The sequence below is a fragment of the Apis mellifera genome, linkage group LG15, assembly GCF_003254395.2.
Source record: "Apis mellifera strain DH4 linkage group LG15, Amel_HAv3.1, whole genome shotgun sequence".
Lineage (NCBI taxonomy): Eukaryota > Metazoa > Arthropoda > Insecta > Hymenoptera > Apidae > Apis > Apis mellifera.
Window position 1 is genome coordinate 1,646,541 of NC_037652.1, and position 25,356 is coordinate 1,671,896.

Below are 25,356 nucleotides of genomic sequence, written 5' to 3' on the forward strand. Positions count from 1 at the left end.
AAGGTCGACGATTTTTTTTTTTTTTTAAACCAGCCAAGTGTCAGTCGTTGTCAAATGATTCCCAGAAACGGAGAGATCTCGAAAAAGCGTGCGTCTTCCCCGCCAAATTCTCCCTTTTTTCTCCATGATTCTCGACTCTGGAGGAGGCACGGCAAGTTTAACGGATCTTAATCTTGGAGAGGATATTTTTGGCAAGATCGAAGATCGATTACTTTCAGAGATAATTTTGGTAAAATTTTTGTTAGTTTGACAATCGTTTTTTTTTTTTACAATCGAAGGTCAAGAATATTGGAACATTGGAATATTGGCAAGTGGATATAGGGAATTTAGTTGCATTTGATAAATGGAGAGTAATTATTGATAGTTGATGGGTGATAAGTGAGCGTAGAAACTTGACAGGTGATAATTTGTACTTGACATCTAAGAACTGGTAACCGGTGATTGTCAGTATTAAGATAGATATCAACAGATGATGACAGATTAAAGGATTTTCAATCCTTATTCTTTTCTTGCGAATACGAAATTTTTACAATTCTACGTAGCAATGAATAAAACAGTTCAGTTATCAACAACTTGTATCCACTTCCTAATAATAAGTTATTATATCACTCGTTTTCAACTATCAATATTCATCGATTATCAACAGCCAATTAAGTTATTGCTTTCTAATTGGCTGTTCCTAACTGTTCCAATGATCGAATAAACATTTATTACAAACTTTTTTTCTAAACTTCCAATTTCTCGTTAATAAATAAGGATAAAATAAGGATTTCTCGAATATCCATTTTGATTCATTCCCGAATTTTTCAATCCTCCCCAATCTCTTCTCTTCCCGTTTCCAAGACATTTTTACCCAAACCTATTATTCGCGCGACACGTTTCTCCGCTAACGAGCAATTTTCTCGAGAGATATTTTTCTCACGCGAAACTCTTGTTTCACGGTGAACCAGCGAAAGTTTCTCGCCGACGTTACTGGATAAATCACCGAATTAATCCGCCCGTATACATCATTTCCTTCCTTCGTGTCAAGAGATATATATTTTCGTTTATTTATTTATTTCTTTATTTCATTATCCCTCATACGATATAATATTAAAATACATTTTTCTCCATACGAATCTTATTATGTTAAATCGTGGATGTAAATCAGGATTAAAATTGAACACGATTCCTCGAAAATCAGGATGTGATCAATATTGAAAAAAATTCGCGTATAAATGTAATATATTTACCGATTCATTCGTAGATTAAAATTTATAACGTCATCTTTATTTTATTACAAAAACAAAAACAAACTTTAAATATCTCGAAATGTGATTTCGCGAGAGAGGATAGGAAGGGGTTTAAGAGGAATTGGATCGTGAACAAGGACAAGAGGAGGGACGATTTTTGATGCGATGGAAATAGGGTAGGATGGTGTACATGCAAGTGGCTCTCGATATCGTTCGAGATTCTCGAGTCGCTTCAATCATCGCATAGGCAAACTCGATTCACCCGGATTGCGTATATACGTAAGTAAAGTACGTCATGGGCATTCATTGGGAAGAAGGCGCGCTTCGAAGAGAGAGAGAGAAAGAGATTGCGTTACTTTCGACCGTTATTTTAGTTACATGCGGTTGATTTTAAGAGCGACGCGTGGGAATCGTACGAGTATCAACCGCGGATCTCGGAGCGTCGACTCGAGGATAACTCTTTGATTCTGATTTTTTTTTCTTGAATTTGAGAGAAAAATTTCTTTGCGTGAGAAATGAAAAAAGAAATAATAATGTAATATTTTCTGTATAGAAAATTAACGAAAATTAACTCCTTGATTCTTTTTTCTGGAAGGGGGAAAATAATGGGAGAAGCTCTGGAATTAACGCTTTTTTGTGAAATGTAATATTTCCTAGAATGAAATTGAATATTCAGATGTGAATATGATTTTATAGAAAATTAATCTTTCGATTTTGACTTTTCGAAAAAAAAAAATCTTTCTTCTCTTGAAAAAAATAATGGAAATAAGAGCTTAAAAGTCAAATTATTTGAAACGTAATATCTTAGAATAAAATCGAATATTGTTCTACATCGAAAACATTTCGATTTTGATCGATTGATTCTTTTTTTTTTTTTATGGAGAAAAAAAATAACGAGAAAATTAAAAATGAAATTAAATACTTTTCTATGTCGAAAATTAATGTAAATAATTTTTTTGATTTTGAGGAAAAAATTTCTCTGCGCAATCACGAATTAATAAAATAAACGAAATATTGGAAAAGAATAAAAATTTAATAAAAATTATCAAAAACATTTGTTTCACTGTAATAAAATCGATAAATTATCTTCTTGAAGAATTTGTAAAAAACATTTGTAATAGAAGATCAGATTCATTTTTTTTTTTAACTTATTTATCTAAAAAGCAATTCTTTCTGTAAGAATGGCTTTACTTTTGCATCTAAAAGAAAACGAAACAAAATAAAAGAAAAGATCAAAAATCTATATTCTTTATTGTCGATAAATAAATAATAATTTTTTTTTACATTTTAATGCAAAATATGAAAAATATATTAAAAATAAAAATAGACTTATCAGTTCAATAACTACTATTATATGAAAATATATATATTTTAATATCGATTGCTGTAAAATTTTAAACCGCTAAACCCTTTTATTTTTAAAATTACATCCCTTCATCTCTTGATTTCGTGTTCGAGTGCAACACTATTCATCGTAGTTTAATATGATCCGGCATGATTTTCTTCGTCACGCGAATATAGATGCATATATGCGATCAGAGACGTTTGTATTAAAAAAAAAAGAAAAGAAAAAAAAAAAAAAAAAACGACGTCGACTTCGTTTCGAGAACGGAACGAACGAGAGAAAGGGGATTTGCGTTTCAGATTTCTGTAAAATTTGTCCCAGATACGAACAGCCCGGTACAACTCGCGTTTGCATTCTATTCGAACTGTTCCCTGTGCTTTTCTAACTGTGTTTCCGCTTCTCTTATTTCCTTGTTAATCCTTAACCCTCTTATTCGAATCTATACGACCCGATTGGGCTCTTAAATCGAGATAAATATTTTGAATTTTATTGGAAATTTATATTTTTATAAATATATCTTGAAAAAGAATTTTTCATTATAAACAATTATTTTACAATTACATTTATCTTTTCGTTAATAATCTTTAATCATCTTTTTAGATTCAATTGAGTTTTTAAATTAACGTAAACTTTTTATATCGAATTTTATTGAAATTTATTTATTTTTAAACATATATTGGAAAATTTGAAACGAATATTAATTATTTTACAACTGGAAAAAGCTTTTTTGAACGTAATTGAAAGATTAAGTTACGATGATCGTGATCTCAATTTAAAATTCGTGCCAATTGATTAAAGGAAAAATACACGGGAAATTTGAAAAAAAAATTTATCAATAATGAAAAAAAATTGTTATAAAATTTATTATTTTGAAAGAAAGATCATTTCTCTTTTTCATTTTCGTTTTTTTTTTTAAATAAAATTAATCGAAATAAAAAATATACAATGATAAAACCGTAAAAATATTCCCATAGTAAAATAACTCGTTTAAAGCATATCACGCACAATAAAAGCAATACGTACCAGTTTTCATCAGAGTGTGGAACAAAATCATAAAAACGTCCCTTTGAAATAGACCGAAGCTAAATTCCCTAACTTTACCTGGTTTCATGGTGGATTGGAACAATGTTGGAAAGTTTGAGAGATTCGTCGTTTTTCTTGTTATGCTTTCATTATTATACTTTGGTATGTATCGGAGGAAAGTCGTCTACTTTCTATTAACCCGTTAACTGTTTTTGATGAATATATGTACTTTTAATATTATTGCAATCTCTAATATAGTTTTTATCATGAAGTTGTAATTTAAATTGTAATTATTTGAATTGTCTGATTAGTTTAACTGCATTTCAATGTGATACATATTTTTAGATATGTAAAATAAGTATAAAATATACTTTTATATATGCATTGTTTAGGTTAGTTAGAATTTTAGGTTAGGTTAATTAGGATTTTGATAAAGTGTTGTGTTACTGCAACAGTAATCTGATAATAAAATTTGATATATAATATATTTTTAAATAAAACGGATATATATATAAAATAAGTATGAAGTTCATTTTGATGTTTTTGTGTCTTGATTAAGTTTTTTTAGGATTAAATTAAATTTTCCATATTTATCAAATGTAATTTAAATATTTTCTTATGTTTATATTTTTATTGAGTACTTTTATAATTATTTTCTTTATAGATGAAATTTTAAATTTTTTTTATGTATTATTGTATAAAATAATAATACATTATTACAATGAAATAATTATTAGTTTTTGATTTTCTTAATTTTACAGAAATAAAATTAATTAAAAAATTATAGAATTTATATAAAAATTTAATAATATTTTTATATAATCATACAAATTTATAAGATGATACTTATTATCCTTGTAATAAATATAAAATTTGTATAATATAAATATATTTTGTATTTTATAATAAATTTATAATAAATTTGTCGTATATCTAATATAATCTTAATTTTCAAATCCATATCTCAAATCATTTTAAAAAGTCATACTTTCCAAAATAATTTTTATTTTTTAAGAAATAAATTATTGAATCTATACATATATATTTTAAAATAATAATGAATTATGTTATATAATAATAAATTTATTTTATACCAGATATTAGTCTTATATAATTAATAAATCCACCAAACAAATATTATTATTATTTTTTTATTTATTTTTTTTCTTATTTCCAAAAGATTGTTTAAACAATATATTTTAACTAAATTGTCTTTTGAAAAGATGGTCATTAAAAGAAACAATAAGAAAGATATCTGGATAAAAACAAACCAAGCCAATAAATTATACGCAAATGTGTCACATTTATCACTTTTCCTATATCAATATATACAAGTACATTAACACAGCTTTTAAATATTCTCTGACCTCACAAATTCTAGGGAGAAGTTTATGAATTCATAGCAATTGGTGATCCCAGACGATTAGGTGCTGGTATATATTGATTAACCTCACGCTGAGCATCTTTATAAGGGATCCTTTCAACGATATTGCACCTTGAATCATTATTAGATCGACCTAGAAACATCGTTTAAAACTTGATATCGATTCGAGATTTAAAGAGTGCATGGAGATATTTCTAGATTTATCAACAGAATATTTTAAATATTCGTTAGAATGGAGAATGTATTGTCGATGTTTTCAATGCTTTTGTATTCTTGTATTCGGTGTCAATGTTTCAAATAATTTCTATGTCAGTTTTTGGAATATTCTTCATATTTCTATGAATATTCAGATTTATTTTTCGTTCGAAAGAAATGTTTGTCGTGGTTATTAAATATTAGAAATATTCTGTCATTTTTTAACGTAAAATCAATATTTAAATAATATCTATGGTATATGTATTAGAAATATTTCTGACATTCGTGTAAATGATAAAATTATTATTTTATATATTTATTTTTATTCGTATTATTCATTCATATTATTATAATATTATAAATATTAAAAATATTTTGTAAAATGTTACACTAGAATGAATATTAAAAAGAATATCCATCTTTTGCATTATCCTTAATATTTCTTGCATTGGTGTCAATGTTTCGAATGATTTTTACGTCAGTTTGAATATTTGAATTATTCTTTCCATCTCTCTGAATATTCATAATGGAAATTATGAATATTATGAAATATTTGTTGAAAAATTGTAAATAAAAATATTTTTCCAGATTTGTCAAAGTGATGGAATATTTCCTATATTATGATTCCAATAAATAGTGCATTATAATTTCAATAAATTAAAATATTCTTTCTACAAATATTTAAATATTTTATTACACACTAAAATGAATATTGAAAAATATTTACTTTCAATATTTTGAATATTTTTTGTAAATTTTTGAAATAACTCTGCAGTTAGGAGATGTTAAAATTATTTTTTATATTAATTTGAATATTTGGAATAATCTTAAATCCGATGATTATTTCAAATATTTTAATACATTTCAATCTCATTTCGTATAAATATTTAAAATATTCGTTGCATTTATATATAAAACTATTGGTAATATTTCTTTTTAACATTTACATTTTATTGTATAAATATTTTCTTTATTGATCTGAATATTTGAAATCTGTATTTATATATATTGAATTCCTATGAATATTTAACAATGTTTTTGCTTTTATAATAATGTCAAGAATATATTTTTTATGTTTAAATAATTTTTAGGAATGTTTTCAATATTCGCGCGAATGTTGGTAATATTTTGTGCGTCACGTAAAATTTTAAGCATTCAGAATATTCTTTGTATTTATGCAAATATTGGAAATGTTTCATATTATTATCTCTTATAAATATTCTTTTGAATCTTTTGAACATGAATATTCAGAACATTTCATGCATTCGCATAAATATATTGAATTATATATCTCTTCATAAAACGATCTTAATATTTTTTTTTAAATTTACCAAATTAAATATGTGCAATATCTCATTTCAAAAAATATTTATATTATTATTAATATATCCACACGTATCCATGAAAAGAGGAAACAAATAGACGATGCCGGTTAATCGCAGCCTTTAATCCAGTCTAACTTTCACTTTTCTCCGAAGAGAAACCGTGGCACATTTTTCAAAGCAGAGGCAACAATTTGTAGAAAATCAAACGTAACACGATTACCAAATTAAGCAAATTAAAATCCATTCGAATTACAATTCTCCACTTTGGAATATTCTTCATTGTTTTCTCTTTTCTTATATTTCTTTTTCCCTAACTATTTATCTATTTTTATTATCTGTTATTATTCTGTATCTATGTATCAATATTTTTCTTCTTTCTTTTTTCTCTATCTTATTCATTTCTTCACTATTTTCACTATTATGTATTCTTCATTTATCTGTTTATTATTATTTCTCATTCTCTATCTTTATATATCTTCTTCTTTTTTTAATTTATTCTTTTTATTTCATTTTTTCATTGTCTTCACTATTAATCTTAATTATTCCTTTTTTCTTTTCCATCCATTTAATACAATTTTTCTTTCTTTCTCTTTGAAATTTGTATCATATATTTATTTAACATAAAATTTCTATTTCTATTTCAAATGAATCAATTGTTTTTTCATACTGGTTATTTATTTACTTTAAAGAAAGTCTTATGTAAAAAAAATAAACAGTTTCTTGTATTTTTATTATGTTCAAACATAAAATTGAAATTCAAGTAGTATCTATCCTTGTTGCTTTATTCATTTTTTTAAAGGAAAAACAAACCGTGCATGCTTGAATGCATCATATTAAGTGCATTAGGCATCTGGACAACGTTCCTTTATACCTGGCAGGTGTGGAGGGAATAATTCCAATTGTATTAACGCTCTAGCTTCAGGTAACATGAATACAATTTACAGTCTTTGTCTATTTTATTTACATAACTTGTTCAAGTTTAAAAACTAGCTAATAAATGCATATATATACACATACAACTTTTATCATATATATTTAATAAAATTATAATAACAATATTAATTTTTTTAAATGAAAAAGAACATACCTTCCTATATTTTTAATATTCTTATACAAATATTTAATATTGATAATTAATCTTTATTGTTATTATTAAAATTATATAATAATACAGTGATATAAATGACAATTTCCAAGAATAAAATATATTCATATTTTAAGTGTCTTATCAGAGAAATGTTAAATTTATAAATATAAAATATTTTTATAAAAATATTAATAAAACACAATTGTCATCCATATTAATGACATGGAAGATAATATTTCCCAAAAACAAAATATCAAAAATATTTAAAATTTCTAACTAAATCTATGTTATCCTTTCATCCCCCATTCCTAATTTAAAAAATTCTCACGTGAAAAAACCTTATTTCATTTTTATCCAAATCGTTCACAATAATATCCCTTTCTTCAGTTTTGGTCATTTACATAACGTTCAAAGAAGGATACAAAAATTGCACCAGCAAACTTTTACGAATCGTACTTTTGCAACCGCCTGTAGCTCATTACCAGACGCACAATAATTCTTTGTTAACCGTTGCTGTTGATTCAACAACAATATTTAACGAGTGAACGTTTCGAAAACGAGCGTTCAGTTTCGCTCGTGCGAATATGTAATTCAAGCAGCCGATGACATAACGTTCCACGGGCCTTTAACAAAGTATCGGTTTGTTTTTCCAACGGCCTCGATTTTTTTCCCTTCTTCGCTTTTCACTATATATATATAATACTTATAATGGCGAGTGCTTTCAAAGTGCTTTCTTCTTATTTTTTTTTTTTTTTTTCAAATAAAATTTTAAAGAACGATTCTTTACCTTTTAATGAAGATATACGTATGTATTCAGAATACAGTTCAAATTCATTTGTTTAAATTTTTGATCGTCGAATCAATAAATTCGTATATCGAAAATTTGAACAGTAAAGAGATTTTTTTTTCTTCATGCTGATTTTCATTGTTAAAATATATGTATATTTTTATTCCTTTAAATATAAATTTGCAGTAATGTAAAGTGTATTATTATTTTTTTGTAAAAAAAAAAAAAAAAATTCAAGTAAAATTGAATTTCATTCCATCTCTTTGAGGATATTTTTCTTGTTATATTTTATGTGTGTATAAACTTTCATTGAAATGTGAGTTAAATGAATTTCTCTGTAAGGTAATGTTCAAACACTTTTGTGAATTGTGCTCGATTTTCTTCTACGACTGTTATTTCACGAAAAATGGTCTCTTTTACTTTGTTCTATTTTCACTTAACATAACCTAGCCCTTTTCTCTCTCTCTCTCTTTCTCTCTTCTATTTTCTCTTTTCGATATTTTATGGGTTATAGATTATTCACAATGGCCGACTTAAGAGGTAAGAGAATTATCTATTAGGGATCCAGGAAAATTCTTTGTTATTTGGAGATTTTACGAACGTTTTATCGACAATTTTTTCCAAATTTATGGATGCTTGAGAAAATCTATTAAAAAGTTTCTTTGTTTGGAATTATTTGATTATTGGAATTTTAAGTGTATTTTTAAGTAAAGTATTAATTAAAAGTTTAGAATTAATTAAATTGGTTGAAAATTTTAACTTTGTATCAGGAGAATATAATTCGATAAGAAACAAACGTGAAATTTTTCTAATTATTTTCAAACAAGAATTTACAAGAATTTTATATATTTACTTGTGAAATATTTGCATACTTATTTCTTGCAGTTTCCATTTATTTTCAATTTCCAATGGGAAATCCAACAAAAGTTCTTTTGATTCTAAAGATACTTAACTTTTGCACACTCATTTCTTACAATTAGAACATTGTAATCATTTCTTAAGTATCTGCACACAAGATCTTAATATATTCATGGAATACTTTTGGAAGGTCGATTCCTCTCTATCCAATGCAAATTGCTTGCAATTTATAAAATTATACGAAGCTCAATCAATATTTTTTTGCATATAAATCTTTGCTTATACATTCTCTCAATCGATATTTCAAAGATCTTCCTTCCATGAATACATTGCATAATTTAAAATTTACAATTGCACATCAAAAAAAAAAAGAAATCTCACCTATTTCAAAAAATAATTCGTTCAAAACGTAATTGAAAAATTTTTTCCTTTTTCCTTTTTTAACTGTAATACATGTACATGTATTATAAAAAGTTTCTAAATAATCCGTCTCCAGGAATAATCTCGGCGATGGCCCTCGAGGAAGCTCCTCCACTTAACGTGATAATGGCGAAGACAAAGGCGACCTCTAGTTTGCTAGACTTTCTCGCTCTCATATCCGCTCAGAGCCGCGTCTGGCTACATTTTACACTCGACGATTAGCATGGATCTTTTTCGATTGTTCGCCCAGGATTTCACTCGCTGCTTAATGGACTGTCTCGACTATCTATCTCTCTGCCTGCCTCCGCCATTTTCTTTCTTTTTTCATCTTCCGTCTCTCTCTCTTCTCTCTCTCTCTCTTTCTCTTTGAACTTCCCACCTGTTCATTATATCTTTTCCCCTCTCAACAGTCTGCAACGAAGGCACGAAGTTAGAATTTTTCTCGCCGAGGATGAGGATAAATGATGAAATAATGAGAAATTATGAAGAAGAAGGTGGAAAAGATATTTCTTTCACTGGTTGGAAGTGTTTTTGTTATCGTTGAGAGAATGAATCGAAAGGAAAAAATTAGAAGAAGCAATAGAAAGAGTATAAAAATTTTTAACAATATATTTTTTTACAAAATGTTAATTTTATGAAATTTAAAAAATAACTTTTTTAACTAGTCTAGTTATTTTTATAAATCTTTAACTATTTTGTACATTATGAGTTGTTGTAAAGCAACAAAAAGCATTGAATTGTTTAAATATTTAAATTTCATAGAGAATATTCACGAAATTGCATCACAATTAGATTCTTTTTTAAAAAAGATCTCATCCGTAAAGAGATTGATTGATAAGATGGCGGCCTTGATGGTCGAATGATAAGAGGTTGAATAAGAAGTCTATTCTCGCGTTATTAGTTGCTTTTATCGTGTTCTTTTCAGGGAAACGTTTAGAAGCTAAATATTCAGTTTCTTTGATATTGAACTTTGCTTTCGAGAGAAAATAAACTTCGAAACAATCGTGTTTGAATTAAAAAAATACGTATCAAAAACTTTATACTTTTTTTTTATTCTCGAATATTTAATTATTTTTTTTTTTTCGAACAAATATCAATACGTACTGATTTATAGAACAACTGAAATTAAATTATTAGAATTATCATAAAAGTGATCTCATTTACAAATTTTATCAAAAAAAAATATCCTATAAGAGGAAAAGAAAATATCAAATTTACTACAAACATTTCCAATCGAAAGATGGAAATAGTCGAGTATTATAATAGAATTAAATCGATTTAAATCTGTACAAATCGAAATCGAAGAAACGATCGAACGAAAAAAAAAAAAAAAAGGAATAAAGAGAATCCACCTTTCCCATTCCAACTATTCACGATTCTCCATCGACGACCTTTAAGTTCAAAACATGTCTCAAACCTCGAGAAATCGACACAGAGAAGAAGACGAAACCCGTCACTTTCAACGCTATAAACTATTCGTGGCCCGCAAATATCACCGGGTTCCCCGTTTGACCTAGTGATTTATGCCCGTTGAATTGTCATCGAATCGTCGAAGGCAGCAATGGCACCAAGGTATATATCTAGGATCGCAGCTCGAGGAGGCTGCGAGCGGTCCTCGAGCGTGCGGATAATATTGCGGCACGGGGAGTGAAAGCGACATGGTGAACCCGCTCACGAGGTTACTCATGTACTTTTACTCGATTCAAGCCGTATTATAGTGACTACTTACCCGGCAGTCCCTGGCATAGTTACCACCAGAAATATCGTTGGAAAGCCTGGCCGCGCTCCGCTCGCTACCCACTCGGCAAGCGAGAGAACGACCGTCGTGTCTGCAACTTTTTAGCACAGATTCCTTCAATATATATAAATATATTGTTGTGCACACGCGATCTCGACTTTCCTTTGAACTATTTCTACTTCATTTTTTTTCTCCTTTCGATTATAGGGTAAATGTAGAGGCCCGGTTACACACTGCCTCTCACCAATTACTGGATAATAAGCGAATTTCGTTAACGTTGGAGAGAAAGAGAGAAAATAATTTTAATTTTTTATTATTTAGTCTTTTAACAATTTTATAAAATTTGAAAGAATTATGGAATTGTTTTATTGAAATATAAAAATATTTTCAAAAAGAATATATACAACTTGATAATTTTAAAAATGAAATAGAAGAAATGAGAAAATAATCGAGTCGATGATTATTCTTCGAGAATTAATATATACTTTTTATTATTTTAATCTTTTAACAATTTTATAAAACTTGAAAGAATTATGGAATTGTTTTTATACATTGAAACTTGATAATTTTAAAAATGAAACAGAAGAAATGATTTATGATAATCTGAAAATAAAATGAAAAAATTTATTGTATTTATATCATATTTATATAAAAGAAATATATCCAAATTTCTCACAATAACCCTTCTTCGAAAAGATTCGAGCCGAATGAAAAACGTTTCCAGCGTTTTAGCCAAAGGCCTGACGTGTACTCGTCTTCCCGTAATAGATATTCTCGACAAGGTCGATAATGCTTGGACTTGTTTGTCCTGCTAGACAGAGAGAGAGGTGGAATAAAGGGCTGCCATATGCTGCTCGGGGGGACAATGAGGACGAAATAAGAATCGTCGAAGGGTGGTGCGTAGTAAAAAGGGGCCCCATTGACCAGAGAGGCCGCGTTAAAACCCTCCCTGGGCTGCCCCTCCAAGATACCCGTCTCGATTCTTTTGCCTCGGCCCTTTTGCGAACGGCATCGAACCCTCCGCCACACCCTCGCCTTCGTTTCTACCTCCAAGGGGGCTGGAACCACCCCAATTCGTTCATTCATTCTCACCGCGTGAGAGAGAGAGAGAGGAAGAAAGTCAAAGTTCTCGAGTTGATCAGAGGATGAAGAGGATTTTTATGCAACATTTGAATTTGTTGTTGATAGAAGAATTAACTGGTATTTGTTTTTAATTTGTTGTTGTTATTATTATTTTTTCTTCATTATGCAATCCTTGTCGTTGATTATTAATAATAAATATGTATATGGATAAATTTGCACGATTGCGCGTGGATATAATTATAACTATTGTAATATTTTATGGACAATGGTTCAATGGATTGTATGATTATGAATGATAGAATGGTTATATAAACCATTCGATCGATTGAATGAGCCAGGATTCTTGTAATCTATTCGAAATTGTTTGATAGTGAAAGTATTACATCTGTTCTGTCACTGGATATACGACTATAATTTAACACTTTAAATAAAGTTTCTCTTCTGTTTTAACAGTTAGTCAGTGTTTTATGTCGTTGTTGAATCGACTTTCTAAGTGTAATTGATATAGTCAAGCCGTAGAAATGAATCAAACTTGAATCGTGACGCGGCAGAAAAATTAATCAATCAAAGGATCGTAAGGCTTCATTGAGACAATTGGAAAAATTTATTTATTACGAAGCATATATATATATATATATATATATTTTTAATTACGAAAAAATTCGTTTTCCTAATAAAGTGAAAGCTTTTAATTTTTTGTATGATAAAGTCGAAATCAATCACATTATTTTTTAATCATTAAGAAATTGCTAAAAATATTATTAGTTACAATTGCAAGGAATTTTTTTTGAAATAATTATTCGTTCACCTTAAATCTTTTTTCTTTGCTTTATCTCGAGAGGAGATAAAAAAATTCGATCGATTATTTCTAACCTAAAACAAAAATTTCCTTCGACGGTAAAAGAAAAATCTTCATTATCGACGATTATTCATAAAAAAATTAAAGACAATTTTCATCGAACGTGATAATAATATTAATATTCAAAGAAAAAGAAGAATTTGTTTTAATACTCGTAATTAAAAAATTGAAGAAATTAAAATTTTATAATTTCGAAATTAGTTAAGCGACATCTATCTTCCATTTATATTAACAGTGACTTTTTTCTTTTCCTTCCTTCGTAAAAACGGTAAATTACAAGTCGTATCTTGTGTTACAATAAATTACTTATTATTTAACACACCCGAGACCCGTAATTTTATCAAGATCATTCAAGCGAAAACGGGTGACAACGGGTGTGTTCCGTGTGATTAAGACGAGGCCGAAAATTCGAAATTTCCTTATAAATATCGCAAACATTGTGTCTCGTGTTATTCTTAATTAAAAATTAAAAACACAACAAGAAAGTCTCTCCTTGATCCGCCCGTCTGGGCCTCTGTCTGGCCTTATTAAAAAAAAAAAAAAAAAAAAGCACGAGCGGTCGTAATACGTCAACGGGGTCGTTAATGTGTTAATACAACGCATTAAATTACCATAAAAGTATCCGCAACAAATTACGCCGATGATTTATCTTCATCATCGTCCACCGACCAAATTTAGCTCCGATTCGAAAGTTCCCGCCCAAACGAGAAAACACTTTTGGACACCGAGAATGGTGGAAAGTTGGTTTCACTCTGGCCGCTCCACTTTTCTTGGAAAAGTCTCGGGGAAAATGAGATATCGAGATGGGTCGGTTGGTAACAGTGAAATCTCTTGCTTCGTTACGATGCACATCTGCCACCCCCTTTCTTCCGCCACCCCCTCCTCTAAAGTAAAGTGTACAGGGTGTGTCGATATATTGTTGGAAAACTTTTCCAACAATCGACGAGAGCCAAACGAGAATCCGTATGATGATGCAATTTCTTTTATAATTTTTTTTTTTCCATACCAATATTTTCCACGAAAATTCAATCTTCAGGATTGAAACAATTTCCATTATTCAATTATCAACCATATTTATTATAAACTCGATTATTACGAAATTATCCCATCTCCTTATCTCGTTGATTAGCAACAATTCTTGAAAATTGATTCGATAATCAAACTTTTTACGAAGAAAAAAATAGCAACAGTACGAACACCCAGTGTACAGCGATTGTGAACGAGGAGGACGATGAAAAGCGGAGAAGAACGAGGGGTTCCTCCCTCGTTCTTATTCCATCTACCACCCACAGAGGCGGATCCCAAATGTGGGACCAGGGATGAAACGTGTCCCAGGCTTCTGCTTCTCGAAACTGTATCGGCCGATTCGATTCTCCTGTTACACGCTCATCGGGCAAAAACACGAGAAAGCGAGAGCGTCGGCTTTCTTCGTGAAATTTGTTATGGTTCAATCAGCGTGACATCAGGTTGGTAACATTGTTTCTTTTTTTTTTTTTTCCAATGACACGTTCGCTGATTCAAGCTCATTAACGGATTATTGAAGAAAAAAATTTTTCTTTTTTATAGTTAATTAGAGATAATTATTTATCGTAATAAAATTTTATTATTCCATAGTGGAAAAGAATTGAGAATAAACTCTGTCGAATTTAGAGATTTTTTTGGGATTATATTTTCGAATTAGAGATGGTCGATATTGATGAGAAATTTCTTTTTTTTATCTCTTGGCGTAATATAAGAATTTGTGCATACATACATTATTAAATATATCTCATCTGGAATTTGATCGCCGTTGAAACTCGAGGACTCAAAAGGTTCGTCAAAAGTTCGATCGAATGCTACGCGTCGTCATGATTAAGAAAAGAAAAGTTCTCTTTCGCAAAACTTTTCAGATTAATAACCAGGCAATACACTTTAATAGTATTCGAATTCGTAACGGAATCGCAATTTCAAAGTTTAATTTGAAAATTTGGAAAATTGAAATTATATAGCGTTGAGATGGGAACTTGATAACCGAGAATTGTCCATCAGAAAATGTAATTTAGCCTCGTTACTCTGAAAGCTCGACGTATCATTATTGTTCGCGATATTCCATTATACATTATGCTACGTCGTTCTATAACTGGCCGAGCCACCGTTATGTTTCTCTATGCCATGTTATTGTAGCATACGTTGCAGTACGTTATAGCGTTTCGTTCATATATATATATATATATATATATATATATATATATATATATATATATATATGACGTTGATCTAATTTAATTCCACTACACTAAGTTGCGTTACCTTCATCGTCCAATGCCACGTTGCATAACACTAAATTAGCTCGAACGATGTTGCACTGCGTTGCATTTTCGTATACCGTGCTATAACGCTACTACTTTATACTTTTATCCATGTACAATTATACAATTTTACCGGATTAATCCATCTCTCCGTATCACGTTATCCCATCTCAATAGGTTATCCTATACTGTACGTTACGTGTCCTGTATTATATTTTCTCGTATACTTATACTTGAATAACATTGTATCAATCCGTACGTTGCACGGTATATCCTGTATAACGCTATATATTATATCATAACCTATAATACGTGTACGTAGCGCATTATCCTATATACACCGTATCGTGTGTTATACCTTACACTAGATGGCACTGCGCCATGTTACACTCTATTACATTGGTCCGTGTTACAATTATACCTGTGCACGCCTATATGTATCGCATTACGTTGAAATTAACCAACGTTGCGCTATTTTACATTGTGATATGGCATGTTGTCTCGTATCATGTTCCCCTTATATACCGTATTGCCTTATCCATCCCAAAATATCCTAATGTTACCGTTTCGTTACAATTACAAATATATAATCTCATTCATACCGCGATCACGTTACATCGCGCATTTTTCTGCTCGCATATCGCATCTTACACGCCACGGTGTCCTTATTAATACACACAATACAGCCTTATACATCGCTCCAAGGCGAATCTGCATAATCGTTCCACGCAACACCCATTTCTGCCATCTTACGTTATCTCTCTCTCTCTGTGTATTTAACACACAGAGAAGGAAGGATTCGATGTACGACAATTCGAGCGGGTATAGCTAATTCCGTTACACCGCACAATATTTTTTTCATCCAATAACCGGTGCCCGCAATCAAAGGGTTAAATTATCCGACTCGGTCGCTCACGCGGTTAAAATATTGGCCTCGATCTAACGAGCGGGGATTGGCCTCGATCTAACGAAAGAAAGTATACGCTTATCTTCGTATGCTCGCTTCCATAAACAAATGGAGAGGGAGGGAGGGATCGAATTTTTCATTTTGGCGCCGCGGATTATCGTCGAATGTTAATTTAATCGAGGCTGTAATCGAGCCTGCATGAGGCCTGTAATCGGCAGGATTTATGGGGAACCAGTTTCGTCTCCCTCGATAACTTTTAACGAGAGAGCCAATTTTGGCGTAACAACGATAAGATCGATGGGAACGCATCGATGAGGATTTCTTGATCGACGAGCTGGCCGTATATAGAGATCTTGAGGCGCGAATCGTGTGACATATCGGAGGGAATGATGTTTGAATCTTAGTTTCAATGGATTTAGATTTAATTAATTTTTGTTGTGAGATTATGAAATGTTTTTTTTTTTTGCTTGAATATTAACGTTATATTTAATATTTGTTGTGAAATTGAGACATTGAGAAGAAAATAAATAATTTGAATGTTTAATATTAGTTTAAAAATTTACTTAAAAATCTCAATGTTGAATCGATTTTTCTCAATAAAAGATCAAATAAAATAGTTGAAAATATATAATACAATTTTTTCACTCGAAAAAATTTTAAAAAGTTTAAAAAGTATACAATGTAGCTAGAAATACAATTAAAATTGGCTATTTTCCGATTAGATATGAGTGAATTATCGATACGTGCAAAAAATTTTTATTACTTGAAAAACCTTGCTTTTAATTTTTTTAAAGGTAAAAAATTTACTTATTTTTTAATTTTTTTTTTCTTCATATATATACGTAAAATATATCTACCGATAATTTTTAAATTTATTTTTAAATTTACTCCTCACGTAGAATCACTTTACTGTTATGCATCATTTAGAAAAATTTGCTATATTTCAAATTATCTCTTTCGAATGATCAAATATTTAGGATAAATAAATTCAATCGTCCTTTTTTCTTATTTATATAATAAACATTTATGATTTAAATTATGTTTTGATTATAAAATATACGTAGAATTATTTTTATCTTCGACGAAAAGAAATAATTTCTTCGATCCACTCCGTAACATAACCTATAACATAACCTCAACGGTTGCGTCTCTTCGTTCCGATTTTCTCGGCTGTAAACAATTTCCCCCGGCGGGAAATCGAGACACAAGGAGGTAATTGTTCTCGGATTGATATCTTTCTAATCGATCGAGTGTCTAAATGCCACCTGGCCGACCTAGTAGTACAGTTAGACAAGTGGGAGTGGGTATTAGCATCGTGGCTCAGGAGGATCGAGGTTAACGATAAGTCCTCCGTTCGCGAACTAATAAACGTCTGGGAAAGGGACAACCATCGAGATGTCGAGGACGATTATATATATCGAAACGTTTCGAGATATATGCAGTTTCTTCTTCTCGACAATCGAATTTTATAGCTCGTTTCGATAAAGACTTGGATTTCATTTTCTACACTGTGAATTCTCTACAATGTGATATTGTTTTTGAAAGTAATTTTAACGATTAAGAAAAATTACTCTTTATTTTTTAATTTCGATTAAAAAGGATCTTGATTTCTGAAATGAATTATTACTTTTATTTTTAAAAATGAAATTAATTCGAGAAAAAAAGTTATCTCTGAAACTTTATTATATTATCAAAAAAACGATTATAAGAAATAGAAATGAAATAGAAATTCCATCAAATTAACACATTCTACATCATACATATATAATACTTGTTAATTTACTTATTAAATATTATAAAATAAAAATATTTGTTTCGATGAAAACGAATTTCACATTCATCATTTTCTCGAAACAAATTTAAAGACTCTACACAAAAAAAAAGAACGTACACAAATATGATTAATACACGGATAAAAAAAAAATGATTTCGACAAGTCTGGATATAAAATCGTATAATCACGCGCACAAATACGTAATCATCCGGATGATCGATTTCACGGTAAGAAGGCATTCCAGATAAGAAACTCGGGGCAAGAAAATTCCATCCGGAACGTGCGTGCGTGCGGATTTAAAGGGCCGATCGATCCGCGTGGAAGAATTTCAGGAGTAGAACGTACCGGTTCCACAACCTGGAAACGCGCAGTTTTCGCCCGTGCAAGAACGGGCGACGCTTTTGATACAGCGGATAGAGGCAGGAATCTCGTTGCGGTTCTGCTCCAATAGGCTGACGGCTGGTTTCCTCGCCGCGTTCGGCAACACCTACGGTTCCGATCGATTTACGGCCGATGTTAACGTGTATATATAACAAACGACTCCGATACCGATCAACGTGTACGCTTTAATCCTTTCAGCGACGTATAATTTTTTTTTTTCTTTCCTTTAGAGAGATCGGTATTTAATTCCATATGATTTTTAAGGATATTTTCGAATGTGTATATAAATTAATAACGAAAGTTGATTATAAATTAAATTGTAATTTGCGCGATGGAGATTAAATATTTTTTTCTCATAGAGGAGAATTTATAAAAAAATATAAGATTGGGTATGCAATTATAAATTAAAAAGAAGGATATTCGTTTGTTGAGATTGTAAGGAACGACGCCATATTGAATTTTTTGGCGGACTGTATATCATGCGTGGAAAATTTATTTTTTTGTACTTTCGTAATTTTGAAAAACGGTATTGTGAATGTTCAACTTCTTTGGAGGTTGATCTTCAATTTTGTACTACATTTTATTCATAACGCAGTGTTAGAAAGTGTTTTATTTTATCATCAAAATTTTGTAATTACTTTTCATTTGTATATAAATTGCCTGATGTTTCTTGGGAAAGAATCCGTAAGAGAAAAAGTATTTGAAATTGAAAATAATATAGAATAAAAATATTTATATTTGAATGTTTTGTTTTCGAGTAAATCAACTTTGAAAAGTTTTTTAAAATTTACTTTGCATGTAAAAAGAAATATAATGTAATGTCTTTATTTTTAAGAAAATTGAAATTGAATGTATATATATGCAAAAAATCCTGTGATTTATAAATTTTCAAATTTTCACTAGTTTGAAAACTAATTTTGAAATGGAGAAAAAATTTATTCTATTCATTTTTTCTTATCTTTATATGTAAAATAACCTTCTATTTATAATTCGTGCTCTTATCTAATCGAGAAGTAACCAATTTCATTTGTACTTGAAAATTTTTCGAATTTAACTTGTTGAAATTTTTTTTTCGTTTAAAATTAAGAGCGCTATTTCTTAGAAAAAATTCTGATAAATTTATTTATTTAAAATTTATTTTTATATTTGTCTGCCATTTGTCGATAGTCTATTCGTAAAATTTTCAATTTTAATTTTCAATTTTAATCGAATTCGTTTCACTCGAAAACAAAATTTCAAGTACAAAAATATCGTTTTATATTTTCGACTTATTCTTTCACGTAGAATAATTTTCCGTATCATCAATTATTGAAGAAAATATACATAAAGAAAAATGCTACAAATATGCTACAATTATAATACAAATCTATATATCTTTAAAAAATTTTTTAAAAATTTTCATATACCATATATTTCTCACGTTGTGTATAAATACAAAAGTATCACGTTAAAAAAAAAAAAAAAACAAATTGTCATGATTTATCTTTATCATAATAATTGATGATCGTAAAAACATAGTTTGAGAGGTTATTTCAAAAAATTCGAATCTTGGATAGAAAAATATTGATCTCTTTTTCCTTCTCCCAATGCGATTGTTAGCAAAGTTGATAGAATGTAGTTCTCGAGTAGATCGAGTGTGTTCGAGCTCGTTCAAAGTAATCGAATTATCCGGTATAATCGAGCAGTCAGCTCGCTCCGATGGAACATGTGTTATACGAGCAGAATTTCGATTACCCTCTAATAGGAACGTAGCACTTACTAATTTCAACGTGTTCAGAAACGTTATTGTACTTGAATTTTACACTCTTCTGCAGAAAATTCTGTTCACGTATTCAAAGAAACGAGAGAGAAAAAAAAAACGGTATTTTAATTGCATCGAATCGTAAAAAATGGACCTCTGATTTTCCGAAAATTATTTAAAAATATATCGTATTCTAAAAAAATTAATTTTAAATCACTCAATAAATTTATATATATTTAATATATTTATAAATATAAAAATATAATAATAAAATGATCGACAATGGACACGCCGAAACGGTTATGTCACGAAATACGAAAATGGCGATTGCAGGAAGCGATGTTTTCTATATTCATGGTAAACGGATGTTATCCAGGCGTCCCACGTGCGGCGCACCAGTCGACAAAGTAAGTACTTACTTACATACTACGTTCATGCAACGTTTATCCGTATTCAGTGGCCTGGGGTACACGTGCTGGACGGTTTCTATGGAGAGCTGGCTCGATTAAGACGCGTTTCTACGTAGAGTATGTACATTATGCGAACACGTGGAACGATAGTCACGCGTGGCCGCATACAAGGCAAACAACTTTGCATTCGACGAACCTGTATTGATAAATTTCGACGAACGCCTCTTGATAATTTTCAATGAAATTTGTCGAGAGAATTTTTAACGGAATACCGATAGTTACGGGCTTATTTAATATCCGGAAGAATTTTTCGATATCGAAAACTGATATCTTTTCAACCGGTATTAAAACGATTTTCTTCTTTTTTTTTTTTTTTCCTTTTAAATTCCCGCAAATATACTTTTATTTTTAACGGTACGTACACGTAGAGTGGTTTGAATAAAGTTATACAGGATATTTTCACTGAAATCATTGTGTAGATTTCAATTATTTTTTAAATTAAATTAAATGGGATGGAAAAAATTGATTATTGTTTGAGTATTGGGCCCTTAATATGAATTCAAGTTCAGATGTTATAAATAAATTTCTCTTTTCAATAGACGAAATTCTTTTAAAGTGAATTGTATCTGTATATTGTTAAGATTAATTATGATAATTCAAGGAAGGAAAAAATTTTATTTTGATAATTAAGTTCTACATCGTATAATGTCGCTTGATCCAATTCATCAAAATTATATAAGATCCCAATCTGTAGTAACATAATTTAATAAAGATAAATGAATTTAATGATCGTTAATTAAAATTTCCGATAAATAAAATTCAGACAAATAAAGTAGTATTGTTGGGCCCAATTTATGCGTGTCTTGGCCAACAAAGAGAAGCCGTGATACGCTAAAATTTCACTTAAACTTCCGTTCCAAAAACGAAGTTCTATATTACGTTTATGTATAGTCTGACTCGATACGTGTATCCCCATAAGGCCCCGACTCGTGACTCGTTCTACAAATAATAAAATGAATTTATTTTCGCGTAAAAAGGAACTCGATCAATAAGAAAGTTGAGTTAATCGATCACTTATTAGTTTTATGTCGAGTGAAAATTCAAGTGGGCCCAATTTAACGGATAAAGAGAAAATAAAAGTTTATTTTGATTAATTCCAATACGACTTTGCGTAATCCAATAATCATTCGTCAAAAGTTATAGACGTTCTTCTTTATATAAGGCCCAATAATTGCAAAACACGCAGATAAGGCCCCGATCTATGAATATTCTCACAGTTAATATACCGAAATGAATTTAGAATTCAGAATCGTTAGGAATTCGCTTATCTATCTAAAAAATTTCAATGAAATGAAAGTAGAGAGAAACGGGCCCCGTTTCAAAACGGGCCCACACCGAAATATCTTAACAAATAGAAATTAAACGAAGCACAGTCTGAAATTTCAAAGAGAGCCCAAACAAATGGAGTGCCGTTGTACAAGTAAGGCCCATTTGGCCGGTGCCGTTTCGACGAAACGTTTCGGAAAGGGAGAAGGGTTGAGAGAGTGGTGGAGGCGTGCAGGAAGGATCGAAACGAAAGGTGTCGTCGGTCGAGAGACGATAGGATCCTCCTCGACTCCTCGTGTGTGCAACGAAGGCTCGAAAAAAAACGAGGCGAAGTGAGGTGAAGAGAGCTGACCTACTGTGGCAAGTGGCTCAGGGCCGTCGCTGTCCAAATCGTCCCCCGATTGCTCCCCCCTCTCCGCCCCTTTGTAGGCCTTCTCCTCATCCGGTGCCGCACGCAGTATTCAAGCCTCTCTTCTCTCTTTTTTTTTCTCCTGTTTCAAAAGCCCTTGCGTGGCTACTGTGCCCTCTATCCTTTATCCACCTCCTTTTTCCTTCACCCTTTGCCCTCGACCGTGGATCGATAACGATTATCAGGAATATATTCGAAGAAGTTTTTGAAAATGAAGTTCTATATTTTTATGATATTTATAAAATTATGTAAAAATTAATTTGAACAGGTGTTGAGAAGAGTGTTAGAACAAGAAAGTATAAAATTCATTTCTTTCGAAGAATTATATTTTATCTGGAATGTTACAAAACTTCATTGTATCATGCTCTCCTTGCTTTCACATTTTTTTCATAAACTTCAAACTACAATAACTTTTAAATTAAACGATTTTTTAAAATAATCAGTTGTCATCTGCTTACGATTCGCATACGAATATAATTTAAAGTAGCAGAGAATATGCCTTTCTCTGAAACCGTCAAATATATTGAAATGAAGAAAGAAAAAAATAAGACGTATTTCAGACATTTTATTATAGAGAGAAAGTTAGATGGACCGACCCACCCTATATATATATATATACATATATGCGATACAAAATGGAAAAACGTTCGAGATTGCAGGCCACCGTTACGAACTTTCATGATCCGTTTCGCCCCTTTCCACGCGTTTCTTTCTTTACGATTTTTTCGTGGCGTCGTGAACGGCGCCCGCCCACCGGAGGAAAGTGAATCATGAGGCGAGCGAGTGAAAAGCAAGCAGTGAAAAGTGGCGAGTGTGCCCGGGTGTGGAATGGCGATTTGAAAGTTTCTGCCTTCAGCTTCTAGCGCCGATTTTCACCTCGCCAACGCGGCCACCTCGGTTGACAATCGAAAGCAGCTAAGCTGGAGTTAGCTGAAAACTGGTCTTCTTTCCAATCTTGGAAATGATCTGATCGACGCATTCGATGCATTTTATGTTTAAAACGAAGCGAAACATTGTTTAAGAAAAGGATATTTTTAACGAGAAATTTTAATAATAATAATTTTCTTCGGTCGGATAGATGGGTTTTGCGAAATTTTAATTGGATAGATATAAAATTATAAATTATAAATTGTGTAAAGTGGAATATTGTTGAAATTATAAAATGGAAAATTTTTCTGGAAAGAAATTATTTTTGAGAAATGATGGTAGGATTCATTGGTTTGTAGAAAAAAAATTTTCACATTCTTTTTCGTTCGATATTTTATCGATTTTATTTGTTATTTTTAATAATAAATGAGTAAAAAATGATATTATATATCGGCCATTTTCTGTTTCTTTACGTTCGCCTTGTACCAATCTTCCTTTTCGTTTTTTGGTTTCAGATGTCCTTTATTTGAGCTGTGCTCAGGCCTCACCTGAACAAAACGAGCTATGTCGACGAGTAAGTAACACGCCTTCTTCTCCAATACGTTTTTCTTTATCCACCGTTCATTTCCTTTCTTTTTTTTTTTTTTTTATAATTCGTTTTTATCCAATTTTTTTATATAATCAATCGATTCAATTGAACCTTATATAACGCGAATTACGCACAATTAAACGAAATAACATAAAATTTGAATAGGAATAATAATAATAATGATGAATGTACAAGGAAAAGAAGCAAAAAAAAAAAAGATATGAAATCTATTAAAGAATAAGTGACGTAATTGTATCATTAAATAAGAAAGATATATGCTAAAATATGTAAATCGAATTCAATGCATTAGTATTAAAAAAAAAAAGAAAAATAAGTAAATTTAACTAGCTGGTTGCGTACAAAGTATGGTATATTATCGTATCAAAGTAATTTAACGCTTATTTTGCCCGGTGTTTCCGGTGAATTAAGACTTCCATTCTTAACTCTCTAATTCAGTTGAGTCAGATCTCTCTGAATATTGTCAAGAGAAGCATTCAATGATTTATTAATTAGAATTTATCAAGTTGTTAAAATTCGTATCTACTTTATAAATTGCGAAAATACTTTAATTTTATCAAAAAAACGTTATAAATTCAGAGATGCGCGTAAAAGCAATATTTGAAATAGTAAAATTCAATTTTATTATCTTATTGTCTATACGTTCCTGTAGATATTCGAATATAAAATATTCAGATATTTTTCAAGTATATTAAAAAAAAATTTCAATCAACATTAAAGTCATTTCGAAATAAGAAAAGAATAGAGTTAGAATCATTCTATAAAATTCAAAAATTAATAAAAAATCTTAAAGTGTACATATCATTAATTGTTATCATTAATTGGTTCTGTAAGAAGCAAAAATTAGAAAGAAAATTCTAAAATTCTGCTACCACACAAATCTTCTTTCTTTCTTTCTTTGCGAATATTAAAAGCAAAGATATAAATTGACAAAATTTTGGCAAAAATAAAAGTCACAAGATACTCGTAAAATTTGATTCACTTTTCACCGAAAGGAAATTGCCTCTATCGTGGAGCACATCGCCACTTGCATGTGCTCCTGATTCGTGCGCTTTATCATGGCCAGTTTGCTTTGGAATCGGTTCGCGTACGCATAAATCGTTCTTTGCGCCGTTTGTAATAACTCGATAATTAGTAAACGTGACCGAGCCAAAGTGATCCGCGAAACCTGTTTTCCTGTTTACTCGGCTTGATTAACAGCCTCTTCTGGCCTTCGCGATAGCCACTTCGCATAGGAATCTTATAAATTTCCTCTCCAACTCGGTGTCTTCATCTTCTTCAACAGGGCTTTTATTTGCGTTTATATTTAT

General features: G+C 30.4%; 1 protein-coding gene across 6 annotated transcripts in view; it reads left to right on the forward strand.

Moving 5' to 3' along the window:
• The window catches only part of LOC411827 (protein roadkill), a 167,131-nt gene that overhangs the window by 66,739 nt on the left and 75,036 nt on the right, over positions 1 to 25,356 (forward strand). For all 6 annotated transcript variants that reach the window (XM_026445646.1, XM_016916713.2, XM_026445644.1 and 3 more), the window contains one exon: positions 23,955 to 24,013. The gene's annotated coding sequence lies outside the window, so the exon portion shown is untranslated. The remainder of the gene's footprint in view (positions 1 to 23,954; positions 24,014 to 25,356) is intronic.